This window comes from Arachis hypogaea, chromosome 10 (assembly GCF_003086295.3).
Source record: "Arachis hypogaea cultivar Tifrunner chromosome 10, arahy.Tifrunner.gnm2.J5K5, whole genome shotgun sequence".
NCBI lineage: Eukaryota > Viridiplantae > Streptophyta > Magnoliopsida > Fabales > Fabaceae > Arachis > Arachis hypogaea.
Window position 1 is genome coordinate 55,446,603 of NC_092045.1, and position 21,002 is coordinate 55,467,604.

General features: G+C 39.7%; 1 non-coding gene across 1 annotated transcript; it reads left to right on the forward strand.

Moving 5' to 3' along the window:
- Positions 1 to 19,767: 19,767 nt before the first annotated feature.
- LOC112719168 (small nucleolar RNA R71) lies at positions 19,768 to 19,875 on the forward strand. Its single transcript, XR_003161481.1, has one exon. It is a non-coding gene; the product is annotated as a small nucleolar RNA R71 (small nucleolar RNA).
- Positions 19,876 to 21,002: the final 1,127 nt, after the last annotated feature.

Sequence of the window (21,002 nt, forward strand, 5' to 3'; positions counted from 1 at the left end):
TTTGTATTGGAACAATTGGAGGAAGCTTTAATTGTTGAAGACAAGGAAGAAGTGGTAGAAGACTTAGGAGATGCGGAGCCTCCATGGGAACATAGAGTTGAAGAAAACCCCTCCAAGATGATTGAAATTGATGCTAGGGAGGAAAGTGCACACCTTCCAAGGCATATTCCATATGAAGGCTTGGATAGGATAGAGCAAGAATTGAGTTCCCATGGCAATGAAGAGCAAGCATCAAGTCCTAGTGGTGGAGAATCCTTTGAACTTGAAGAACCTTCTCCCGGTGCATTTGAAAATGTTGTGGAGGTAAACTTCTTTCACCCTCCCAATTATAGTTTGATTAAGGGAAAAGGCTTAGATAGTATTAATGAACAAAGGATTGAATTAGAGAAATCTTGTGAAGAGGTGGAAGTCCTTAGAAATAGAAGGATGGGAGTGGAATATGCTTTGTCAAGATCTTTGGAAGCATCTTTGCCTAGGTTGCCATCTACACCTTCATTTGAGTGGGCGAAATTCATTTCTATTAGCTTTATTATCCCACTTGAATATGGTTTGCTTGAAACGGATGGCCAACTTAGGGAAGTTTGTGGGATGAAGCGTAAGCGGAAAAGGTTTTGTGGTGGGCGTTGCAAATCAAGACTCATTATGGTTGATGCATCAAACATGAGATATAAAGGTTGGAGTAGTGCTCAAATAGATGGGTCTAGGAGGATTGTTGGGCACTTCATAGAGAATTCATCTTGTTTACCACCCGGATGGACTAATAATGATGATCAACCTCAAGACGGGTGTGAAAATAAAGTGTGGGATCCCGGATCACAAGAAGAGGATCAACTTTGGGAGCCCCAAGCTTGTGAAGAACTCCATCAAGACTTGGCTCAATCCATAAAGAATCTTGGGGCACAATGGAGAACCAAGCATTGGTGGGAGTTCCAAGACGAATACAAGCACAAGCCACCTTGAGAGGAGCTCCCCATAAGTCCAACTTAAGGACAATAAACAAAAGTGCTAGGTGGGAGGCACCCCACCATGGTAAAAATCCTTTCATTTTCTCTTCTGTAAATATTGGTAAGAATTAGTTTGATTTCATATTTTTGTTGGTTTGTTAAGTTTAGTTAGAAGTATAATATGATAAATAAGGTTTTAGGGTGTTTTGGTAGTAGCTTGGAGGTTTGGAATGCTTGGATTGGTGCAAAAACATAGCAAAAAAAAAAAAAATTTGAAAAACAGAGCACCATCCACGCGTACGCGCACCGCACGCGTACGCGTACATTGAGCATTTTTGACCATCCACGCGAGCGCGCCATGCACGCATACGCGTGGGTTGAGAAGTTCCACCTTCCATGCATTAACCCGAGAGTTAGGCCCGCACTGTGCGCGCGTTGTGCCTTTGGCACAACCCCACTTGCGCGTACGCGCACATGACGCGTACGCGCCACTCTCGAAATAAACCATCCGCGCGCGCGCGCCATGCGTGCGTACGCGTGGATGCCCTTCCTACACCACATTTCCTTTCTTCTCCTCTTCCCATTTCTTCCCTTCTCCTTTCTTCTTCCCTCCTCCAATCCCTCATCCAACACTTCCTGACACCATGGATAACCATTTATTTTAGTTAGTTGATTAATTAGTTAGATAGTTAGTTTGTTAGATAGCTTTAGTTCAGTTTTCATTTTATTTTCTCCATTTTCTTTATAAGTGTTGGATTATCGACTTTGTTTACTATACATTGTTGCCTCCTTATTGCCTAAATGCTATTTTAGCATGAATGTTTTTAGCTAACATTTGTTGGATTCTATGATTGAGGTTATATTTTGCTACTTGGTTTTGAGTTCTTTATGCTTACCTTTTGAAAAATACCAAGTGATGAGAATTGCCTTCGAGCTTATAACTCTTTTGAATTGCATGTTGTAGCTAGCCATCATGTGATTTGAATCCGTTTCCTCGATTAGGCAACCTCTCGATGATGGATGATGATGTGCATTTACCTTAATGCATTGTGTTTCATGATCATATGCATCCATATGTTTTAGCTTGAATGCCTCCATGCTTCTTTAATGCTTTTTTACCTTACAAGTTTACTTAAAGCATCTCAAGCATACTAGAATGAGTAACGTGCATGCTTCTTTTGTGACATAGCTTTTTATGCTAATGTGTGTTCTAAACCGCGCAATTTAGAATTCACACACCTAATATTTCTTAATGTCACACTAATTCACTCACTCAATTCTAGTGATTTACCTCATTCCAACAATTATGCTTCCTTGCTTTTATATCTTCTCCTCTTATGGTGTTATATTTTTGTTTTTTCATAAATGATGCACCACAAGCAATAACGGAAGCAAGACTAAGAACACGTAGCAATCCGGAGAGTCGCCGTACCCCCTTGCTCATCTTTGAGTGCACCGAGGACGGTGCAAACTTTTAAGTGTGGGGAGGTCGTCTGACCGGTCGGTGATTTTGGGTGACAAAATTCTAATCCCAACACTTTTGCATTTCATTTTAGGTTTTTAGGATTTTTTTTGCATTTTCTTATTTTTGCATATATATACACAATAAGCTTAGTCAAAATAATGAAATTTTTCAAGATTTCTATCTATAGGGCACCAATTGATTTGAGTGAAAACTTTTCATTAAACTTGCTTGAATTATATATATTGTGAAACATGGTTTTTGAGCTAAGAACACAAGCAAGTGAGTTTTGAGCCTAATGGTGTGGTTACATCTTATAACCACTTATTTTTCCTTCTTGTGTGCATTATTCTCTTTCTATGATTGTAATCTTTGCTTTGTTTGATTCTTTATTTCCATTATTTTATGTATTCATGCATTTATATGATTGAGGCCATCATTTCATTAGCTCACTTACCCAAATGGCCTTACCTCTTATCTTCCGTTGTTAGCCAAATTTGAGCCTACGCTTAACCCACTTGTTCCTAATTTTAGCACATTACAAGCCTAAAGCGGAAAACAATAAATGTCCTTAATTTGGATCTTTGATTAGCTTAGGCAAGTGTGTGTGAGTATCATTCAAGTGTGGGAACCTTGGGACATTGGGTGAATAAAAGGGTAGTTTTGTATTATTATTGAAAATATTGGAAATTGGGTACATACTCATGTATTGATCAAATGTAAGACCTTATGCAGTGATGCTCTTGTATATAGAAAGAAAAAAAATGACAAAAACAAAAGAAAAAGAAAAGAAAAATAATATGAAAAAGAAAAAAAAAGAAAAAAATAGAAAAAGAAAGAAAAAGAAGAAAAAGAAAGAAATAAAAAGGGGACAAAATGCCCCAAAGAAAAGTGTAGCTCAATAAAATCAATGCATAAGTGTTATGAAATGAAAAAGGATACATGAGTATGTGAAAAAGTGAAAAATGGGTAGTTAGATTAGAACTTAATTGTATAGGATGTCATAGGTTAGGCGGGAAGTTTAAGCTTATCAAAGATTCAAATTTCAAGCTCACTTAACCAAATATGCATCCAACCTTAACCCTAGCCCCATTACAACCTATGAAAAGACCTCATGATATATGTATGCATGCATGAAATATTTGTTGATTGTTAGAAGAAAAACAAATCTTAGAAAGCATGATTAGGAGAGAATTGAGAGAATCAACCCTAAATACTTGAGCGAATAGAGTGCAAATACATCCGGTGAGGGTTTGATGCTCAATTACATGTTTCCACCAATGATCATCTCCTTTCATGCAAGTTTGTAAAAATATTTAATAGCTCAATTCAATTGTGCTTTGGCATGGTTGTTAATACCTTTTGCCCTTGTGCTTATATATGCTTCTTGGGAATTAATTTATTTTGACCAAGCAATTGCATTCATGTAGATAGTTGCATATAGGTAGATTGCATTTAGTTAGTTTTCATTGAATAAATGTTGATCCCTTTGCTTTCTCTTGGTTTAAGCATGAGGACATGCTTGGTTTAAGTGTGGGGAGGTTGACAAACCCCATTTGTAGGGTTTATCTTGTATTGATTTTAGGGGATTTTATCACCTTTCACCCACATTTATTCAATTAAATAGCATGGTTTTGTATATTCTCCTTTAATTGTGCTTAAGAGTGAAAACATGCTTTTTAGGACTTAAAATAGCTAAATCTAATTCTCCTTGATTCCATTAGATGCCTTGATATGTTTGTTAAGTGACTTAAGGTTTAGGAGGCAAAGATTGGATCAAGGGAATGAAGAAAGAAGCATGAAAAGTTGGAGAACTCATGAAGAAATGAAAGAACCAGAAAGCTGTCAAGCCGACCTCTTCGCACTTAAACGACCATAACTTGAGCTACAGAGGTCCAAATGATGCGGTTTTAGTTGGGTTAGAAAGCTAACATCCGGGGCTTCGAAACGATATAAGCTTTGCATAGTTGCTACACGTATGGTGGCGCGCACGCGCATAGTACGCGCACGCGCCGTTGCTGCCATCTGGTTCACTTAATGCAACATGTGGCCAGTGATTTTAGAAGCCTTGTGGGCCCAATCCAACTCATTTCTGATGATATTTAAGCCAAGGATTGAAGAGGAATCAACTAACTTTTAGCCATGAGTCATAGTTTAGTTTTAGAAGTAGTTAGAACTAGTTTCTAGAGAGAGAAGCTCTCACTTCTCTCTAGAATTAGGATTAGGATTAGGATTAGTTCTTAGATCTAGGTTTTAATCTTTGATTTCTTCTACTTCTACCTTTCAATTCTTTGTTGCTACATTCATCTTCTTCTATTCTTTTGTTGTAATTTCCTTTATGTTGTTCTTACATTTTGTTGTAGATCTAGTATTGTTCTTTCTACATTCTTCCAATTCAATAAGAGGTAATTCATAATAAATGTGTCTTCTTTGCTCTTCCATTGTTGATCTCTTATTTTTGTAGTTATAGATTCCTTTAATTCTTGCATTTAATAATGTTTACTTCTATTGCACTCTATGTGTTTGTTGAAATGTCTCTTTTAGTTTTAGTGTAGATTTTGTTCCTCTTGGCCTAGGTAGAGTAATTAGTGACACTTGAGTTATCTAATTCCTTTGTTGATTGATAATTGGAGAGATTGCTAATTGATTTGAATGCCTCTAAAGCTAGTCTTTCCTTTAGGAGTTGATTAGGATTTGAGGAATCAAATTGATTCATCCACTTGACTTTCCTCCATGGTTAGAGGTTAACTAAGTGGGAGCAATGGACAATTTGTCATCACAATTGAGGAGGATAACTAGGATAGGACTTCTAGTTCTCATATCTCGCCAAGAGCTTTGTTAGTTGTTAGTTTATTTTCTTTGCCATTTATACTTCTTGTCCAAAAGCTTAAAAACCCCAAATATAATTCACAACCAATAACAAGACACTTCATTACAATTCCTAGGGAGAACGACCCGAGGTTTGAATACTTCGGTTTATAAATTTAGGGGTTTGTTTTAGTGACAAACAACTTTTTGTATGAAAGGATTATTGCTTGGTTTAGAAACTATACTTCGACGAGATTTTATTTGTGAAATTCTAAACCACCAAAAATCCAATCGTCAAAATGGCGCCGTTGCCGGGGAGTGCGCATGAGTGCCATGTTTTTGGTTAATGTAAATATGTGAATATCGTGAATATGTTTGTCTTTTGTTTGTTTGGTAGTTTTTGTTAGTTTTAGATCTCTATTAGTTTTGTTCTTATTAGCCACTATGAATTCTCGTCCTTGTGGTTTTGGATATGACTATGACTACTTTGTAGGTGATGAAAACTTGAATGATGGCTCACATTATGGGATAGATGAATTCTCAGGAAGGGAGCCATATCCATATGAGCAATCACCATGGCAACCTTCCCCTTCAAGCTACTATGATGGTAATCCTTCCTATAATGCATATCATTCCTATGGATATGATGACTCTTATCATGGTTATACCTCTCAACCACCACCATTCTATACACCATATTCTCAACCCACACCTTATTTTCACCAATTGCCTACATATGATCCAAATCTATATTCCCCCTATGCATACCCTTGTGACGATTATGAACAAGCGACCATTGAATCACCACCACTCCAACATTTTTACCCTCCAACCCAAGTCCCCATAAATGATACACTTGGTCTCATTCTTCAAGAGCAAGAAGAACTCCAAACCGCCTTCACTAGTTTCACCTCTACCCTCCAAGAATTTACATCCCGTATAATTCCACCTTTCACCATTAACCAAAATAACTTCCCACCTCAAAGCTTTGATGAATCTTCTTTCCAACCATATCATGAATTCCCCTCTCCACCACAACCCTCCATGGAAGCATATCAATATCCATTAATCCAAGAGCAATATGATCCTACTTATGTTAATAAAGCGGAACAAGAATTAACGGATCGTTTCAAGGAAGAAATGGACCGACTTCAAGCAACCATCCGTCAAAAGATAGATTCTTGGGATTCATATCACAACCGAAATGAGTTCACGGATGATTGTGAGAAAGCAACCAAAGAGGGAGGTATGAGGGAGACTTTAGACTCTCAAGTGGAGCATAAGGAAATGGAGTGTGTGTTGCGACAAGCGGAGGAAATGAAGGTTGTTGAAGATAAAGAAGTGGAAGAAGACCTAGAGGAGGGTGAACAAGAAGGAAGTTCCATCAATGAAAATAACTCTACATCAAGTTACAATGGTGATCTTGTTGGAGCTTCCCCCATCGAATGTGAAATCAATGTTAAAGAGGGTGCGCAACCTCCGACACATGACTTGATCAATGATAAAGGTTTGAAGGAAGTTAGCAAACAAGAAGAATTGAAAATGAGTTATCAAAAGATGGAAATCATCAAGGAGGAGCCAAAGGAAGTGGAACCTACAATGTCAAGACCATTGGATACCTTCCTTGCTAAGTCGCCGTCCCAATCACAAATTGAGTGGGTAATCATCTCATCCTTTAATTTCCTTGGCCCATATCAATATGCATTGTTAGAAACGGACGGTCAACTTAGAGCTCTTTGTGGGCTAGAGAGTAAGAACGGATTAGATGTCGGTGGACAAAATGAATCAAGGTGCATAAAGGATGGAATATCAAACTTTAAATCTCAAAGGTGGAGTGAAGCCAAATTCAACGGGATTAGGATGATGAATATGAGTTACAAGGAGAATTCAATAAGTTTGTCACCCTATAGGAAGCATGAAGATCAAGAAGAAAAGGAGTTAACAAATAAAGTATGGGACCCCGGAACATACATAGACCACTATCAACTTAAGGGCCTTGTTACTTGCTTAGGCCCCCTTGAAGGCCTTGTACGCTTAAATTGGGATCCCGGAGGCTATTGGAAGTGCAAACATTGGTGGGGATTCGAAGAAGAGTTTAAGCACAAGCCACCCTAGCAAGGACTCCACCAAATGTCCAACTTAAGGACTTTAACTAAAAGTGCTAGGTGGGAGACACCCCACCATGGTAAACTCTTTCCACTCTCTTCTAACCTTGTTTAATAAGTGATTTGAGTTGCCATTGTAGGTAGGTCTGCATATCATAATTAGCTTGTTTGTATACATTAGTAGCTAGAATATTGACATGTATGTTGTGATTAGTAGAAATAGAATAAATCTCAAAACCAACTTGCATTTTAGAAAGTGTAGGTTTTTGACTAAATAAGGAGTTGTAGGCACCATAGGGAGTCTTTGGGCAAGTAGAAGCTTTTAGGCATTATCCTGTTCAAAAAAAAAAAAAAAAAGAGGGGGTGGACGCGCGCGCACGCTGTACGCGCACGCGTCCATGAGCGGATGCATCATCACCCATATTCCAGAGAGTTGGGCCTCTTCTAGGCCAGCGTTGTGTCTCGAGCCCAACTCACTTCACGCTTACGCGCACTACGTGCGTGCGCGCCATACAAACATAAGGAGTAGCACGCGTGCGCGCTCTTGCCGCGTACGCGTCGAATTGCTGCTGTAAAATCTTGCGCCAAGCCCCAGAGAGTTAGGCCAGCTCTGGGCCATCCTTAAGCCCCTGGCCCAATTCAGCTCGCGCGGACGCGTACATGCCGCGTACGCGCAGGTATAGGTAGTGCAACCACCAGGCCATTGACCAGAGAGTTAGGCCTCCTATGAGCCAACCTTAAGCCTACAGCCCAACTCCTTTCACGCGTGCGCGCACAATACGCGCACGCGTCCTCACCCATTTCGACCCCCCCGCGCTTGAGCGCGCTGTACGCGCACGCGTGGGCCCCTAGGTTCTTCAATGCACGCGGACGCGCAAGGTGCGCGCCCGCGTCGTTTCGAATAAATGATAACCTAATCCGCAAAGAACGTTGCACAGTCGCGCACTCCATCTTCAACCTCTCACCATTTATGGATCATAGGCATATGGTGGTGGTTCTTGAAAGTCACAAGTAGATTCACCATAGCCATTGGATTGGTATGCATCATAGAATGGCTCTTCTTCATAGTGCATTGGTGGAGGGGGTTGTTGCCATGAGGATTGATCATATTCATATGGCTCCTCCCACCTTTGATTGTCCCATCTTTGATACATTTCTTCATTGTAATCTCCACTTCCTACAACATAGTTGTAATCACACTCATAGCCAAAATGAGAATTCATGATAGCAAGGGGAAAATGAAAACAAAATCAAATAAGAAGCAAGAAAATTAAATCCTAAAACTAGCAAGAGCTAACAAAAGCAAACATATTCACACTATTCACATATATACAATAACCAATAACATAACACCATTGCAATTCCCCGGCAACGGCGCCATTTTGACGATTGGATTTTTGACGGTTTAGAATTTCTCAAATAAAATCTCGTCGAAGTATAGTTTCTAAACCAAGCAATAATCTTTTCATACAAAAAGTTGTTTGTCACTAAAACAAACCCCTAAATTTATAAACCGAAGTATTCAAACCTCGGGTCGTTCTCCCTAGGAATTGTAATGAAGTGTCTTGTTATTGGTTGTGAATTATATTTGGGGTTTTTAAGCTTTTGGACAAGAAGTATAAATGGCAAAGAAAATAAACTAACAACTAACAAAGCTCTTGGCGAGATATGAGAACTAGAAGTCCTATCCTAGTTATCCTCCTCAATTGTGATGACAAATTGTCCATTGCTCCCACTTAGTTAACCTCTAACCATGGAGGAAAGTCAAGTGGATGAATCAATTTGATTCCTCAAATCCTAATCAACTCCTAAAGGAAAGACTAGCTTTAGAGGCATTCAAATCAATTAGCAATCTCTCCAATTATCAATCAACAAAGGAATTAGATAACTCAAGTGTCACTAATTACTCTACCTAGGCCAAGAGGAACAAAATCTACACTAAAACTAAAAGAGACATTTCAACAAACACATAGAGTGCAATAGAAGTAAACATTATTAAATGCAAGAATTAAATGAATCTATAACTACAAAAATAAGAGATCAACAATGGAAGAGCAAAGAAGACACATTTATTATGAATTACCTCTTATTGAATTGGAAGAATGTAGAAAGAACAATACTAGATCTACAACAAAATGTAAGAACAACATAAAGGAAATTACAACAAAAGAATAGAAGAAGATGAATGTAGCAACAAAGAATTGAAAGGTAGAAGTAGAAGAAATCAAAGATTAAAACCTAGATCTAAGAACTAATCCTAATCCTAATCCTAATTCTAGAGAGAAGTGAGAGCTTCTCTCTCTAGAAACTAGTTCTAACTACTTCTAAAACTAAACTATGACTCATGGCTAAAAGTTAGTTGATTCCTCTTCAATCCTTGGCTTAAATATCATCAGAAATGAGTTGGATTGGGCCCACAAGGCTTCTAAAATCGCTGGCCACATGTTGCATTAAGTGAACCAGATGGCAGCAACGGCGCGTGCGCGTACTATGCGCGTGCGCGCCACTATACGTGTAGCAACTATGACAAATCTTATATCGTTTCGAAGCCCCGGATGTTAGCTTTCTAACCCAACTGGAACCGCATCATTTGGACCTCTGTAGCTCAAGTTATGGTCGTTTAAGTGCGAAGAGGTCGGCATGACAGCTTTCCGGTTCTTTCATTTCTTCATGAGTTCTCCAACTTTTCATGCTTCTTTCTTCATTCCCTTGATCCAATCTTTGCCTCCTAAACCTTAAGTCACTTAACAAACATATCAAGGCATCTAATGGAATCAAGGAGAATTAGATTTAGCTATTTTAAGTCCTAAAAAGCATGTTTTCACTCTTAAGCACAATTAAAGGAGAATATACAAAACCATGCTATTTAATTGAATAAATGTGGGTGAAAGGTGATAAAATCCCCTAAAATCAATACAAGATAAACCCTACAAATGGGGTTTGTCAGTCATCCTCTAACAAGTAAAGGAAAGTCAAATGAGCTATATCAATCTAAGTCCATAAGTCCTAGCCACTCACTAATTGAATTAATGAAACCTAGAGTCAGTGGCTATCAATTTTCCAATCACTTGGACATTAGTAACTCAAGAGTTCCTAAGTTACCATCTGTTCTGAGGGTTACCTGAAACTGTAGGTCGATCTCGGATGAGATCTGCTGTTATAGTCAGAGCTATTGCGTCCGACTTGTTGGACTTGGCGATGCTGCTAATCTTTCATCACCGGAGGGTGGTGGTACCTGCAAGAGACTCTGATGCTTAAGTTAGCATGTGCTTTAAGCAGAATTTATGTGTAGAATCAGAGTATGAGTTATACCTGGGTGCTCCAGTGTATTTATAGTAGTGTGGAGTGACCTTTCAGGAGATAAGATAGTTATCTTATCTTATCATTGAGTGAAGGCATCTTATCTTTAAGGGGAACCGCCTCTATCTTTCTAGGCTTTGGCTGCCTTTAGATTTGGGCTGTGTTCCTTTGTTTGGGCTCGCTTTGGTCTTTTCCTGGCAATTTGGCCGAACTCTTTGAGAAGAGGTCGGTGGCGACCCAACCTGAAGAGGTCGGTTACTTGTCTTCGGTCAGCCCGAGTTCGAGCATCTAGTCTTTGGTTGATCTCTCTAAGGCTCCTTCGATGCGAAGCATTTTTTCTCTTCTCCCTTTAGTTGCAACGCGCATTTTGCATTTGTATTCTTCTTGGAAACGTGCGAGGGTTTTAAAGCCCGTTTAACTCCTTCTCGCCATTTCCTTTTTACCCTCTTCATGTTTTATTTTGAATTTCCAAGGATTTGCTTCAGTTTCTTCTTCGCCTTTCTCTTCGTCTCTTTGCTGGTGCTTCGTTCTCTTGCTTCCAAGTCTCTTTCCATCTTTTCTTGCTCGGGAGTGTTTGTTAGCGCAAATTTCGTCGCTTCCCTTTTCGCGTTTACCTCCTCTTTCTTTACGGGTTGGTAACTCTTTCTCCCTTTTTTACTTTGATGATTTCCTTTTGTATTTGCATGTCTGCGAATTTTGGGTTCCCACCAAATCTATTTTGAAAAGCTTGATCCTTTTTTGCCAAAGATTGTGTCTTTTTTTACTTTTGATAAATGTTGCATTTTCCTTTGCCCTGCTCATGTGGGAAAAAGAAATGCGTTCCTACTTTCTGTTTTGCTTTACCGCTGTTTCCTGTCTTCTTTTATACAAAATTTTTGTTTGAATCTATTTGGTAGAAGAGGCTGTAACTTGATGATTTATTGGCGATCAAACCAAATTTGTAGCTTTTTACTGTTTTGGCGTGGTCTTATGATGATAATGGCTTTTACTGTTTGGATGAGGAGGTGCTGGTATTCAGGTTGCGTTCTTGAGTGGTTTTATGGCTTTGTGTCGTTTGTACGGAGTGCTGTTTATCCAAAAAGAATTTTTATCTTTTTCTATTAAGAGGTGTTAGGGCATAGATTTGTTTGACTTCCTTTTCTGAGTTACTGCCTTCCTGCTTCCTCCAAAGGGTGCTCCTGGACTTTAGTGCGAGTCCTGGGGTTTCCCTTTTACTGCCGTGTCTGATTCTTGACGTTCATATGTTATTGTCCGAGTTGTTTCCTGATTTTCCGAGTTGATTGGTAGTAACCCAATTTTCTTTTTCTCACTATAGGAGTAGTTGACCCATGTCTTCCCATAAGAGCATTGTTGAGATGTCTACTAAGATCCCGGATGGCATGTCTGACTGGATGGACTCCATTGTTTTGATGTGTGTTACCGTGGCTGACCCTGAGTATTGTAGCTGACTTAGGAAGCATCATAGGATTTGTAGTAATAGGGATGAAGAGAAGAATTATGAGTTGGTTTTGCCGGACCCTGAGGAGAGGGTTAGTTTTCCGACCTCGGCCCAGGGCAAAAGGCCCTTTTTCTATGCCTATGACTATTTTTCAGTCAGTTGAATATCACCTTCTCTTTTACTAACTTTGAGACCGACCTGTTATTTTCTTGTAATATAGCCCCTTCTGAACTCCATCCAAACTCATGGGGTTTTATAAAAATCTTCCAACTGTTGTGCCAAGAGTTGGGTGTCCAACCTACTCAAACCCTCTTTCTTCATCTTTTCGTGTTGATTAAGCCCGGGGTAGCTAAAAAGAAAGCCTCTTGGATCTCCTTTCAAGCTACTCAGGGGAAGAAAGTGTTTTCGATGTATGATGAGTCCTTTCGTGATTTCAAGAACTATTATTTTAAGGTCCGAGCTGTTGAGGGAGCTCGGCCATTCTTTTTGGATGAAAATGATAAACCCATCTTTCCTTTGTCCTGGCAAAAGGATCCAATAGTAGTTAAGTATTCTTGGGAGAGCTTGAGCGAGTTAGAGTAGGCCTTTGTAAGTGTGTTAGAGGAAAACTGGGGAGAGCCTCCTCATCTTGACACGAAGAAGTTTCTAGGAGATCCCTCCGTTCTTTGGGCTGAATTGGGTAGTTGCCGACATCTTCAAGGATTTTTCTTTGTTTATTTATCGATCTATTCCTTTTGTAATTTGATTTTGTTGCTTTCTTTTTCAGAGATGGTGAAGACCTCAGAGTCCATGAAGGCCTTTAAACGGGCCAAAAAAGCAACAGCTGCTCAAAACATCTCGGCAAAGGTTTCGGGGGAAAGATCCTCTCAGGTCCTTCCGAAGAAGTCGACCTCGGGCACTTCTGGACCAAGGAAGATTATTCCTACTCCTCCGGTTCATGTGATTTTCTCTGATCTTCCCCAGCCAACCTCTGGTGCTGCCTCTTCTCCAACTGTCGGTCTTCCTCCAAAAAGGCAGAAGACTATTGAACCCTATGATTTGGATGCTGGTACGCGAAATCGTGATCTCAAACAATCCCCGGCAACGTGAACAATAACTTGGTGCACGTTATTAATCTAAATTTATAATTTGTCACAACTTCGTGTAGCTGACCAACAAGTGCACTGGGTCGTCCAAGTAATAAACCTTACGTGAGTAAGGGTCGATCCCACGGAGATTGTCGGCCTGAAGCAATCTATGGTCACCTTGTAAATCTCAGTCAGGCGGATATCAGAAGGTTATGGAGTTTTCGAAAATTATATAATAAATAAAGAGAAAATAAGGATAGAAACACTTATGTAATTCCTTGGTGAGAATTTCAGATAAGCGTATAGAGATGCTTTTGTTCCTCTGAACCTCTGCTTTCCTGCTGTCTTCATCCAATCAGTCTTACTCTTTTCTATGGCTGTCTTTATGTAAAGACATCACCTTTGTCACTGGCTACTTTCAATCCTCTCTGGAAAATGGTCCGATGCGCTGTCCCTGCATGGCTAATCGTCTGGAGGCATCACCGTGATCAGTGGCTGCGTCCTATTCCTCTCTGTGAAAATGGTCCGATGCGCTGTCACCGCACGACTAATCATCTGGAGGTTCTCGATCATACTGGAATAGGATTTACTATCCTTTTGCATCTGTCACTACGCCCAACACTCGCGAGTTTGAAGCTCGTCACAGTCATTCAATCCTAGAGTCCTACTCGGAATACCACAGACAAGATTTAGACTTTCCGGACCCTCATGAATGCCGCCATCAATCTAGCTTATACCACGAAGATTCCGATTAAGGAATCCAAGAGACACTCATTCAATCGAAGGTAGAACGGAGGTGGTTGTCAGGCACGCGTTCATGGGGAATGATGATGATTGTCACGTTCATCACATTCATGTTAAAGTACGAATGAATATCTTAGAAGCGAAATAAGTTGAATTGAATAGAAAAACAGTAGTACTTTGCATTAATCTTTGAGGAACAGCAGAGCTCCACACCTTAATCTATGGAGTGTAGAAACTCTACCGTTGAAAATACATAAGTGGAAGGTCCAGGCATGGCCGAGAGGCCAGCCCCCAAAAAGTGATCACAGGATCAAGAATACAATCTAGGATGTCAAATACAATAGTAAAAGATCCTATTTATACAAAACTAGTTACTAGGGTTTACAGAAGTAAGTAATTGATGCATAAATCCACTTCCGGGGCCTACTTGGTGTGTGCTTGGGCTGAGCTTGAAGTCTACACGTGGAGAGGTCATTCTTGGAGTTGAACGCCAGCTTTTGTGCCAGTTTGGGCGTTGAACTCCACTTTGCAACTTGTTTCTGGCGCTAAACGCCAGAATTGGGCAGAGAGCTGGCATTGAACACCAGTTTGCGTCGTCTAAACTCGAGCAAAGTATGGACTATTATATATTGCTGGAAATCCCAGAATGTCTACTTTCAAACGCAATTAGAAGCGCGCCATTTTGAGTTCTGTAGCTCCAGAAAATCTACTTTGAGTGCAGGGAGGTTAGAATCGAACAGCATCAGCAGTCCTTCTTCAACCCCTGAATCAGATCTTTGCTCAAGTCCCTCAATTTCAGCCAGAAAATACCTGAAATCACAGAAATACACACAAACTCATAGTAAAGTCCAAAAATGTGAATTTAACATAAAAACTAATGAAAACATCCCTAAAAGTAACTAGATCCTGCTAAAAACATACTAAAAACAATGCCAAAAGGCGTATAAATTATCCGCTCATCACAACACCAAACTTAAATTGTTACTTGTCTCCAAGCAACTAAAAATCAAATAGGATAAAAAGAAGAGAATATACTATAAATTCCAAGCTATCAATGAAACATAGTTCCAATTAGATGAGCGGGACTTGTAGCTTTTTGCCTCTTGAGTAGTTTTGGCATCTCACTTTATCCATTGAAGTTCAGAATGATTGGCTTCTATAGGAACTCAGAGTTCAGATAGTGTTATTGATTCTCCTAGTTCAGTATGATGATTCTTGAACACAGCTTCTTTATGAGTCTTGGCCGTGGCCCTAAGCACTTTGTTTTCCAGTATTACCACCGGATACATAAATGCCACAGACACATAATTGGGTGAACCCTTTTAGATTGTGACTCAGATTTGCTAAAGTCCCCAATTAGAGGTGTCCAGGGTTCTTAAGCACACTCTTTTTTTGCTTTGGACCTTGACCTTAACCGCTCAGTCTCAAGTTTTCACTTGACACCTTCACGCCACAAGCACATTGTTAGGGACAGCTTGGTTTAGCCACTTAGGCCAGGATTTTATTCCTTTAGGCCCTCCTATCCACTGATGCTCAAAGCCTTGTGATCTTTTTTATTACCCTTGCCTTTTGGTTTTAAGGGCTATTGGCTTTTTGCTCTTGCCTTTTGGTTTTAAGAGCTTTGGCTTTTTCTGCTTGCTTTTTCTTTTTCTTTCTATTTTTTCGCTATTTTTTTCTTTTTTTTTTGCAAGCTTTGTTCTTTGCTGCTTTTTCTTGCTTCAAGAATCATTTTTATGATTTTTCAGATTATCACATAACATGTCTCCTTGTCATCATTCTTTCAAGAGCCAACATATTTAACATTCTTAAACAACAACTTCAAAAGACATATGCACTGTTCAAGCATTCATTCAGAAAATAAGAAGTATTGTCACCACATCAATATAATTAAACTAAGTTCAAGGATAAATTCAAAACTCATGTACTTCTTGTTCTTTTGAATTAAAACATTTTTCATTTAAGAGAGGTGGTGGATTCATAGGACATTCATAACTTTAAGACATAGTTGCTAATTACTAATGATCATGTAATAAGACACAAACATAGATGAACACTTAGCATAGAAAATGAAAAACAGAGAAAGTAGGAACAAGGAATGAATCCACCTTAGTGATGGTGGCGTTTCCTTCTTGAGGAACCAATGATGTCCTTGAGCTCTTCTATGTCTCTTCCTTGTCTTTGTTGCTCCTTCCTCATTGCTTTTTGATCTTCTCTTATTTCATGAAGGATGAGAGAGTGCTCCTGATGTTCCACCCTTAGTTGTCCCATGTTGGAACTTAATTCTCCTAGGGAGGTGTTGATTTGCTCCTAATAGTTTTGTGGAGGAAAATGCATTTGAGGCATCTCCGGAATCTTGTGATGGTGAGCTTCCTCACGTGTTTCTTGAGCTCCATGAGTGGGCTCTCTTATTTGCTCCATCCTTCTCTTAGTGATGGGCTTCTCTTCCTCAATGGAAATGTCTCCTTCTATGAAAGCTTTAGCTGAGTAACATAGATGGCAAATAAGATGAGGAAAAGCTAGCTTGCCATGGGAGAAGACTTTTCAGCTATTTTGTAGAGTTCATTGGAGATGACTTCATGAACTTCTACTTCTTCTCCAATCATGATGCTATGAATCATGATGGCCCGATCCACAGTAACTTCAGATCGGTTGCTAGTGGGGATGATGGAGCATTGGATGAACTCCAACCATCCTCTAGCTACAGGCTTGAGGTCCAATCTTCTAAGTTGAACCGGCTTGCCTTTGGAGTCAATCTTCCATTGAGCTCCTTCCACACATATGTCCATGAGGACTTGGTCCAATCTTTGATCAAAGTTGACCCTTCTTGTGTAGGGGCGTTCATCTTCTTGCATCGTAGGCAAGTTAAACGCCAACCTCACATTCTCCGGACTAAAATCTAGGTATTTCCCCCGAACCATTGTAATGTAATTCTTTGGATTTGGGTTTTTACTTTGATCATGGTTCTTAGTGATCCATGCATTGGCATAGAACTCTTGAACCATTAGGATGCCGACTTGTTGGATGGGGTTTGTTAGAACTTCCCAACCTCTTCTTTGGATTTCATGTCGGATCTTCGGATACTCATTCTTCTTGAGCTTGAAAGGGACCTCGAGGATCACCTTCTTCTTGGCCACAACATCATAGAAGTGGTCTTGATGGGCTTTGGAGATGAATCTTTCCATCTCCCATGATTCGGAGGTGGAAGCTTTTGTCTTCCCTTTCCCTTTTCTAGAGGATTCTCCGGTCTTAGGTGCCATCAATGGTAATGGAAAAAACAAAAAGCTATGCTTTTTACCACACCAAACTTAGAAAATTGCTCGCCCTCGAGCAAGTAAAGAAAGAATAGAAGAAGAAGAAGAATAAAATATGGAAGAGAGGGGGATAGGTGTATTCAGTCAAGGTGTAGAAGAGAGGGTTGTGTTGTGTGAAAATGAAGTGGAATGGAAGGGTATATATAGGGAAGAGAGGGGGGTTATGTTCGGCCATAGAGGGTGGGATGGATGGGAAATTAATTTTGAATTTTGAAGGTAGGTGGGGTTTATTGGGAAGTGAAGATGGATGTGAGTGGTGAAGAGGTGATGGGGAAGAGAGATTGAGGTGATTGGTGAAGGGTTTTGGGGAAGAGTGTTTATGGGATTATGTGAAGAAGGGGTGAGAAGAAGTGAGTGGAGGTAGGTGGGGATCCTGTGGGGTCCACAGATCCTGAGGTGTTCAAGGATTTACACCCTTGCACCAAATTAGGCATGCAAAATGCCCTTGCACACAACTATGGGCGTTCAGCGCCAGATTGGTGCTTGTTCTGGGCGTTGAACGCCATTTGTTGCCCATTTCAGGCGTTGAACGCCAGAACCATGCTTGTTCTGGGCGTTCAGCGCCAGTTCTTCTCCAGGGTGCAATTCTGGAGTTCAAACGCCCAGATGCTGCCCATTTCTGGCGTTCAGCGCCGGAACCATGCTCTGTTATGGCGTTGAACGCCCAAAAGATGCATCTTACTAGCGTTTAAATGCCAGTAAGGTCTTCCTTCAGGGTGTGATTTTTCTTCTGCTGTTTTTGCTTTTGTTTTTAATTTTTCTATTTATTTTGTGACTCCACATGATCATGAACCTAATAAAACATGAAAAACAATACAATTAGATAAATAAACATTGGGTTGCCTCCCAACAGGTGCTTCTTTAATGTCAATAGCTTGACAGTGGGCTCGCATGGAGCCTCACAGATGTGCAGAGCTTTGTTGAGACCTCCCAACACCAAACTTAGAGTTTGGATATCGGGGTTTGACACCAAACTTAGAGTTTGGTTATGGCCTCCCAACACCAAACTTAGAGTTTGACTGTGGGGACTTTGGTTGACTCTGCTTTGAGAGAAGCTTTTTATGCTTCCTCTCCATGGATGCAGAGAGAGATCCTTGAGTTTTAAACACAAGGTTGTCCTCATTTAGTTGAAGGATTAATTCTCCTCTGTCCACATCAATCACAGCTCTTGCTGTGGCTAGGAAGGGTCTTCCAAGGATGATGGATTCATCCTCATCCTTCCCAGTGTCTAGGACTATGAAATCAGCAGGGATGTAAAGGCCTTCAACCTTTACTAACACGTCCTCTACTTGTCCATAAGCCTGTTTTCTTGAATTGTCTGCCATCTCTAATGAGATTTTAATAGCTTGCACCCTATAGATTCCCAGTTTCTCTATTACAGAGATGGGCATGAGGTTTATTCCTGAACCAAGGTCACACAGAGCATTAAAGATCATGGTGCCTATGGTACAAGGTATCAGGAACTTTCCAGGATCCTGTTTCTTCTGAGGCAATCTCAGTTGATCAAATGCATTTAGTTCATTTATGAACAGGGGAGGTTCATCTCCCCAAGTCTCTTTACCAAATAAGTTGGTATTCAGCTTCATGATTGCACCAAGGAACTTGGCAACTTGCTCTTCAGTAACATCTTCATTCTCTTCAGAAGAAGAATACTCATCAGAGCTCATGAAGGGCATAAAGAGGTTCAATGGAATCTTCGTGGTCTCTAGGTGAGCCTCAGGTTCCTTTGGTTCCTCAAAGGGAAACTCCTTGTTGATCACTGGATGTCCCAGAAGGTCTTCCTCCTTGGGATTCACGTCCTTCTCCTCTCTTGTGGGTTCGGCCATGGTAATTAATTCAATGGCTTTGCACTCTCCTTTTGGATTTTCTTCTGTATTGCTTGGGAGAGTACTAGGAGGGATTTTAGTGATCCTTTTACTCAGCTGGCACACTTGTGCTTCCAAATTTCTAATGGAAGACCTTGTTTCATTCATGAAACTCAGAGTGGCCTTAGATAGATCAGAGACTAAGTTTGCTAAATTGGAGTTATTTTGTTCAGAAGTCTCTGTCTGGTGCTGAGTGGATGATGGAAAAGGCTTACTGTTGTTAAACCTATTTCTTCCACCATTATTAAAGCCTTGTTGAGGCTTTTGTTGATCCTTCCATGAGAAATTTGGATGATTTCTCCATGATGAGTTATAGGTGTTTCCATAAGGTTCACCTAAGTAATTTACCTCTGCTATTGCAGAGTTTTCAGGATCATAGGCCTCTTCTTCAGAAGGCGCCTCTTGAGTACTGTTGGATGCAGCTTGCATTCCATTCAGACTCTGAGAAATCATATTGACTTGCTGAGTCAATATTTTATTCTGAGCCAATATGGCATTCAGAGTATCAATTTCAAGAACTCCCTTCTTCTGAGGCGTCCCATTGCTCACAGGATTCCTTTCAGAAGTGTACATAAACTGGTTGTTAGCAACCATGTCAATGAGTTCTTGAGCTTCTGCAGGCGTTTTCTTTAGGTGAATGGATCCACCTGCAGAAGTATCCAATGACATTTAAGCTAATTCAGACAAACCATTATATAATATATCCAAGATGGTCCATTCTGAAAGCATGTCAGAAGGACACTTTTTGGTCAGTCCTTTGTATCTCTCCCAAGCTTCATAGAGGGATTCACCATCTTTTTGTTTGAAGGTTTAAACATCCACTCTAAGCTTACTCAGCTTTTGAGGAGGAAAGAACTTGGCTAAGAAAGCCTTGACCAGCTTATCCCAAGAGTTCAGGCTATCCTTAAGTTGAGAGTCCAACCAGATTCTAGCTCTGTCTCTTACAGCAAATGGGAAAAGCATGAGCCTGTAGACTTCAGGATCTACTCCATTAGTCTTAACAGTATTGCATATCTGCAAGAATTCAGTTAAGAACTGAAAAGGATCTTCAGATGGAAGTCCATGAAACTTGCAGTTCTGCTGCATCAGAGAAACTAATTGAGGTTTCAGCTCAAAGTTGTTTGCTCCAATGACAGGAATGGAGATGCTTCTTCCATGTAAATTGGAATTGGGTGCAGTAAAGTCACCAAGCATCCTCCTTTCATTATTATTTTTGGCTGCCATCTCCTCTTCTTGTTCAAAAATTTCTGAAAGGTTGTCTCTGGATTGTTGTAATTTAGCTTCTCTTAGTTTCCTTTTCAGAGTCCTTTCAGGTTTTGGATCTGCTTCAACAAGAATATTCTTATCCTTGCTCCTGCTCATATGACAAAGAAGAGGGCACAGAAAAATAATAATAATAGGGATCCCTTTTTACCACAGTATAGAGGTTCCCTGTGTGAGTAGAAGAAAGGAAGAAGAGAAAATCTGAACTCAGAGGGAGAGGGTTCGGCTTTTTTTTTTGTGAGATGAAGTGTTAGTAGATGAATAAATAAATAGAAGGAGATGGGAGAGAAGGAGAATTTTCGAAAATATTTTTGAAAAAAAGAATTAGTGATTTTCGAAAATAGTTTTTGACAAAGGTTAGTAATTTTAAAATTAAAATAATTAGTTAATAAAAGAAAGAAATTTTTGAAAAAGAGGGAGATAATTTCGAAAATTAGAGAGAGAGAGTTAGTTAGTTAGGTAGTTTTGAAAAAGATAAGAAGCAAACAAAAAGTTAGTTAGTTAGTTGAAAAAGATTTTGAAAATCAAAGATAAGAAGATAAGAAGTTAGAAAAGATATTTTTTTTTAAATCAAATTTTTGAAAAAAAGATAAGATAAAAATATATTTTTGAAAAGATATGATTGAAATTAGTTTTGAACAAGATTTGATTTTTAAAATCACAATTAATGACTTGCTTCACAAGAAATCACAAGA